Source organism: Danio aesculapii, chromosome 1 (assembly GCF_903798145.1).
Source record: "Danio aesculapii chromosome 1, fDanAes4.1, whole genome shotgun sequence".
NCBI lineage: Eukaryota > Metazoa > Chordata > Actinopteri > Cypriniformes > Danionidae > Danio > Danio aesculapii.
In genome coordinates, this window is record NC_079435.1 from 50,799,253 (window position 1) to 50,805,454 (window position 6,202).

A 6,202-nucleotide genomic window follows, 5' to 3' on the forward strand; every position below is an offset into this window, starting at 1 on the left:
TTAATATTTTTCTGTAACATATAAATTCGGCTGTACTAGTTTTGGACCGTTATTGTAAGTTATTTTCTTAGATAAGTTCCAGATTTGCCTTCAATACTGACTAATCTAATGTATTTGCACAAATATAATATTGTATAGCTTCCTATTAAAAATATGAATTTAAAAGATAGATTTGTAAGGGGTGTACTTACATATGCCGAGCATTGTAGTTCATTTACTTAATCATTTTAAGGCAGTGTAAATTACACTTTTTAAAGTTGAATTGCTTTTTACAGTGGAATCATGCTGACAAAATATTGATTTAGATGCAATTAATCAACACTATGATCTCCTTTTGTGTATCGAATATCACTATTTCACAACTTCAAGCATGGTAAAAGTCAATAAATGTGGGATTGTGATAAAGCGGCATGAAGATGTGCATGACCTTAATGACACTTTGACCTGAATTTGCATTTGTGTGAAATGTAATTATGAACAGTACGTATGAGGCTTTCTGGGAAACAAGGCTGGAGTTAATCCATTCAAATCCAATTTGAAGGAGAGAGTGTATAACTAGTGTTAGACTGACGGGTCTCTATTTAAATGGTTAATGGACAGTAAATGAATGGTGCGAGAGCTGCAGGAACACATTGAACACTCGGCCATTTACAAGCATTCGAAAAGTGAGGGGTGTTAATAAGACCCAAAAGTGTTGGGGTGATTATTGTGCGCTGATTTATTTCTGTACTGTTTTTTTGTTGAGTTAAACTCCAATGAAATTTATAATCTCTTCTTGTTCATTTTGTGATTTAAATTATCTTATATATTCTGACACTTAAAGTCTCTTTAGTCACTTTTTTTTGCTTAAGTTTGAAGTTGCCACATTTCTAAACATAATAGTTTTAACAACTCATTTCTAATAACTGATTTATTTTCTCTTTGTCATGATGACAGTACATAATATTTGACTAGATATTTTTCAAGACACTTCTATACAGCTTAAAGTGACATTTTAAGGCTTAACTAGGTTAATTAGGTTAACTATGCAGGTTAGGGTAATTAGGCAAGTTATAAAGATGGTTTGTTCTGTAGACAATCGAAAAAATATATAGCTTACAGGGGCTGATAATATTGACCTTAAAATGGTTTTAATAAAAATTAAAAACTGCTTTTATTCTAGCCAAAATAAAACAAATAAGACTTTCTCCAGAGGAAAAAATATTATTAGACATACTGTGAAAATATCCTTGCTCTGTTAAACATTATTTGAGAAATATTTAAAAAATCAAAAAATCAAAGTTGGGCTAATAATTCTGACTTCAACTCTATATATACACACAGGCTCTATTAAATATTATATTTTAAGTAATTTATCAATATACATTTTTATGTAATAATAATAATTTATATCAGTGTTATTATATATATATAAGTAACTATTATAGTTTTTTTAATTAATAGTTTGAATTACTTTTCTTTTTTGTTTAGTTATAACAATTATTAAAATATAGTTACATCAAGCGTTAATTTCTGTTGTGTTTTTGTCATTTGAATTTTTTTATATGCATATACTGTAATGAATTAAAATGATGTGTATCTTATTTAGTTTACACACCGGTTGATATTTATTTATTATTCATTGAATGTTTATAATTTTACTTTTTGTCAAGAAACAAAAATGACTAGGTTTTTATGTTTTGGTGGTACAATATCTGATTTAAATATACAGACAGTTTTATAGGCACATTTAGTATTTAATTTTATATTAACTTTGTAACAGTTTATTTTAGGCTTTTTCATAGACTGATCTCTCTTATCTGTGCATTTTATTAGATTTAGGTAATGGTAAATATTTATATTTATTTATGATATTTTTTATTTGTCATTACAATATGTTCAATATTTATATCAAAATGTTTACATGGCATTTCACTGCATATTTAAATCCTATTAGCAAAACACCTAGTTTTACATCTAGTTTTACTAAAATATTCAGAAGGGAAATTACTTATATAAATTATCTGTGATGCATTGGAAGTTCTTTTAATTTTTTGCAATAAACACTCATTTAAATTTACAATAGAGAGTGATAATGCATTTGTTATTCCCTGCCGTCTTACCTTTGTGTATCAACGACAGTAAATCATCTTGCTCTCAAGAAAAAAGATGACACCTCTGTAAAAAATACATAAATAAATAAATAATTTTCAGGATCAAATATATAGAAAATAACTAATAAATTCAGACATTTTCAGAAGAAAAAAATATAGCTAACAAACTAACAAATTTAAAGGGCACCTATGGTAAAAAATCTACTTCTCAAGCTGTTTGGACAAACATGTGTGTAGCTATGGTGTATAGACCATCATATTGGGGTGATATAAGCACACCCAGTGCTTTTTTTTCAATTTAACAACATAAAAAATGGTGGACCAATTGGAGTGGTTTTCAGATTGACCGCTACTTGACGTAGGAGTGCGGTCCCCCCGCCCACCAAAATTGACTGACAGGCGCGTCATCATATCCTCAGTTTGTTGATTCACGTCCGCCATTTTCAGCGTGAGTCGAAACGATATCACTAAAGGAACACGCTAGCTCTATTTTTAGATGCAAGGCTCATTGGGCTCAACACACGATCAATATTCTCCACATTATCACTCTAATCGGAATTATTGGTTGTATCTTTAGGTAGGTTTGCAAACATGTGTACTTCTCATTGAGTCTACCTTATACTTCAGCCATTTGCATTTCTCGCGATCACAGAAGCTCCCTGTGATCTTAACTAGGCGCAGCTGTACCTGACGCAGTGCCATGCGTTTTAGAATTCTAAACATAGGTTTCTATCAGGGTACACACAATGGCGCTTCAAGGACAGGCGCTGACTTGAACCGCCGTTGTGTGTACCCTGATAGAAACCTATGTTTAGAATTCAAAAATGTGTGGCGTGACGATTCGGGACACTTCATGTTTCTGCCGTGCCACAGAGAGTGTCTGGTGTGCTGTGTCGCGGCTTCGAGCGACGCATCCGGTGCCTCAGTCAAAGTTAATTCAGTGTGTGTGGTTATTAGTCTCGTTGTACAAGCTCGGTACTTGAAACTAGCACACAGTTGGCAGTAAAACTATATAAAGACCCAAATGATTTTGTACTCTCGGCTTGGTCTGTGTCCTAGTCGTATATGTATGACTGATTGCTGCTCCTGCTCCTTCTCTCAGTCTGCCTGTCTGATTCTGTTGCAAACATAGAAATATCAAATCCATATATTGATACTGTTTCTGAATATTGGATTTATACACACACGTAAAAAAACAAACGTGATTTCCAAAAAATTTAAAAATACTACAGTAAGAATCTGTAACTTGGTTAACAGTAAGCTTCCTTAATATTTACATTAAATAACCGTGAATTGACTTTCCTAGAATTTCCTGTATGACACTTCATTTTTTATGGTATTTGTTGACTTCACTATGGTTCTTTTTTAGTGTCACTATGATGGTTTTTAATGGCGTTTTTTTTATGGTGTTTTTTTTTATATAATTTTACAGATTTGTTTTTATAGTGCACAGATACAGACAGAAACTGAGAGAAAAGGCAAGGTCAGTCGGTCAGAGTTTTGGCTGTGTATCAGATCACTTCAAGAGCTCAAAGAATGAGAGAATAAAGAAAGAGTACGGACCATATTTCTACTCACGTCTCATCAACTTTTTTTTTTTCCTTTCTTTCAAACACATGCATTTAGAGACGGACAGACACAGATCTGTCACTCAGAAGAGCAGCATAAACATGATATATAAGAAAAGATCAGACGAGTTCTTCAAATGGAAAAATAAATCCAGATGCTCTAGAATAAAGATGACCTCAATGATGAGGAGCATTCATACAGTATGTGTCTCATACGCATACAGTACACATACAGTATGTTCATTATCTATTATCTACACTCAAAACAATGAAACACAATGACGTTTATCATTAACTGTTTGTAACATTTTGTTTTTTATTTAATTCGTCAGTTGTTGTCAGATTCCTTAGAATCAATCTAAATCTGTTAAAAACTAATACTCAATTTAATCAGTTGAAAGATATTTGGTATAAATATATCTAGCCGTAGAAAAAGCCAGATCCAATTAGTTAAATTCTATGATATGGTTTGCTTAATATTCAGGAGGCAAAATTGATGCACCTTCCCACGCCACACAATAGATGAATTAATGAAAGAAGCATTTAAGACACTGGATTTATTGATATTATTACGTAAATATTGTTCATGTTTGTTTTATTTATGTTTAACTAACAAATACCAATCACACAAAGTTTATTAGTTCAATTATGTTAAAAGTATGTAATCCAAATGGATGGAAAATTTATATGCAATAATAATAATATTATGACATTCTTTTTCAATAATAATAATATTTATTTAATAATAATGGCACCCTTGGTAAATGTATGCAAAGAAGGCTGTGAAAAAAAAATATTATTTTTTGTTTAACCTTTTGATATTTGATGTCAAAATATTAACAAAAAAATCTTTTTAGATAAGAGTAGATTTATTATTATTATTATTATTATTATTAAAACCATTTTAACCTATTTGTGGCGATGTTTGTGATTTCGGACTGTAATTTTTAAAGACTTTCTGACCCAAATACCCAGCAAACTCCTGCAATTCTCCAGCTGTGGAGATGTTTTTATTTACTTTGAGATTTCTTTTGCCTCTTGAACTGTCGTCTTCCAGGCTGATTCATAACTTTTCCATTTTACTGAACTGAGTACTTTACATTTTTTCTCTAAAGGTAATCATTAATCATGTAAACGTTTTTAAAAGAAGCCATATTCCGTTCATCAATGCTTCATTTATTTGGTCACAAATACAGTAAAACCTATAAAATAGTGTATACATACAATATAAAAGATTGTTTTACTGAATGTAGAGTAATATGTTATTTATTTCTGTGATTCAAATTTTTTCCAGTTTTCAGTGTCACACAACCCTTCTGAAATCACTCTAATTCATAATAAAAGCATTTATTTTTTATCTTTTATTACGTTATAAATGCCTTTAGTTTAGCTTTTGGACAATTTCATGTTTTAATTGTTTAAATAAAATCTTTTATTACATTATTCCCTTGATGAATAAAATACAAATAAATACATTTTTAATAGTACTTTTCTATCACAGTTTTTACGGGACACTTAAGATTAATAATAATAATAATAATAATTAATAATAATAATACCGATAATGATGATGATAATAGTAATAATAATAATAGTAATAATAATAATAATAATAGTAATAATAATAATAATAATAATAATAATAATATAATAATACCAATAAAGATGATAATAATAATATAATAATAATAATACCAATAATAATATAATAATAATATAATACCAATAATGATGATAATAATAATAATAATAATAATAATAATAATAATAATAATAATAATAATAATAATAATAATAATAATAGTAGTAGTAGTAGTAGTAGTAGTAGTAATAAAAATAATATATTTCCAAAGAATCATATGAAACCGAAAACTGGAATAATGATGGAAATTCAGAAAAAAATATAAAAAAAGTTGTTTAAAACTTGAATAATTCACAATAATATTTTACAGTATTTTTTTACAGTATTTGCTTAATTTAAAAACATTCCTCCTGATTTCTTGCTGTGTTTAGCAGTTATATTATATATTTTGACCAAATCATCACTTTATAATTTTTATAAATATAATTTGTAAAATATTTTGCCCAAATCATCACTTCATCTTTTTTTATAAATATAATTTGTAAAATATTTTGAGCAAATCATCAAACAATAAAGACATAAATTTGTCACAGCCATCTTTGCTCCTTTTTTTTACCAAGGCTGCCAATACTGAGGGGGCTGTAGAAGCTGATGTGCATCTATTAAATGAATGATTTGAGGATGTTATGTACGTCTAAGGCTGTCAGATCCAGAGAGAAATGACCGTCACATGTATGAAACAAGCTGCTCTGTCTTACAGCCGCTCTCCTTTTGTGTTGCGCTGCTCTTTGTCACTGTGTGCAAATGAGAACAGATGTGTTGCTTATCTGGCAGATGCTAAAAACACTTAAAATAATTTTCCTCTTGGTTAAATGAGTCTGAGATGACAGCAGGCAAAAGTGACACTGATGAAATGTGAAGTCTCCTCTAGCTCACTTTTACTGCTGTTATTATACGCC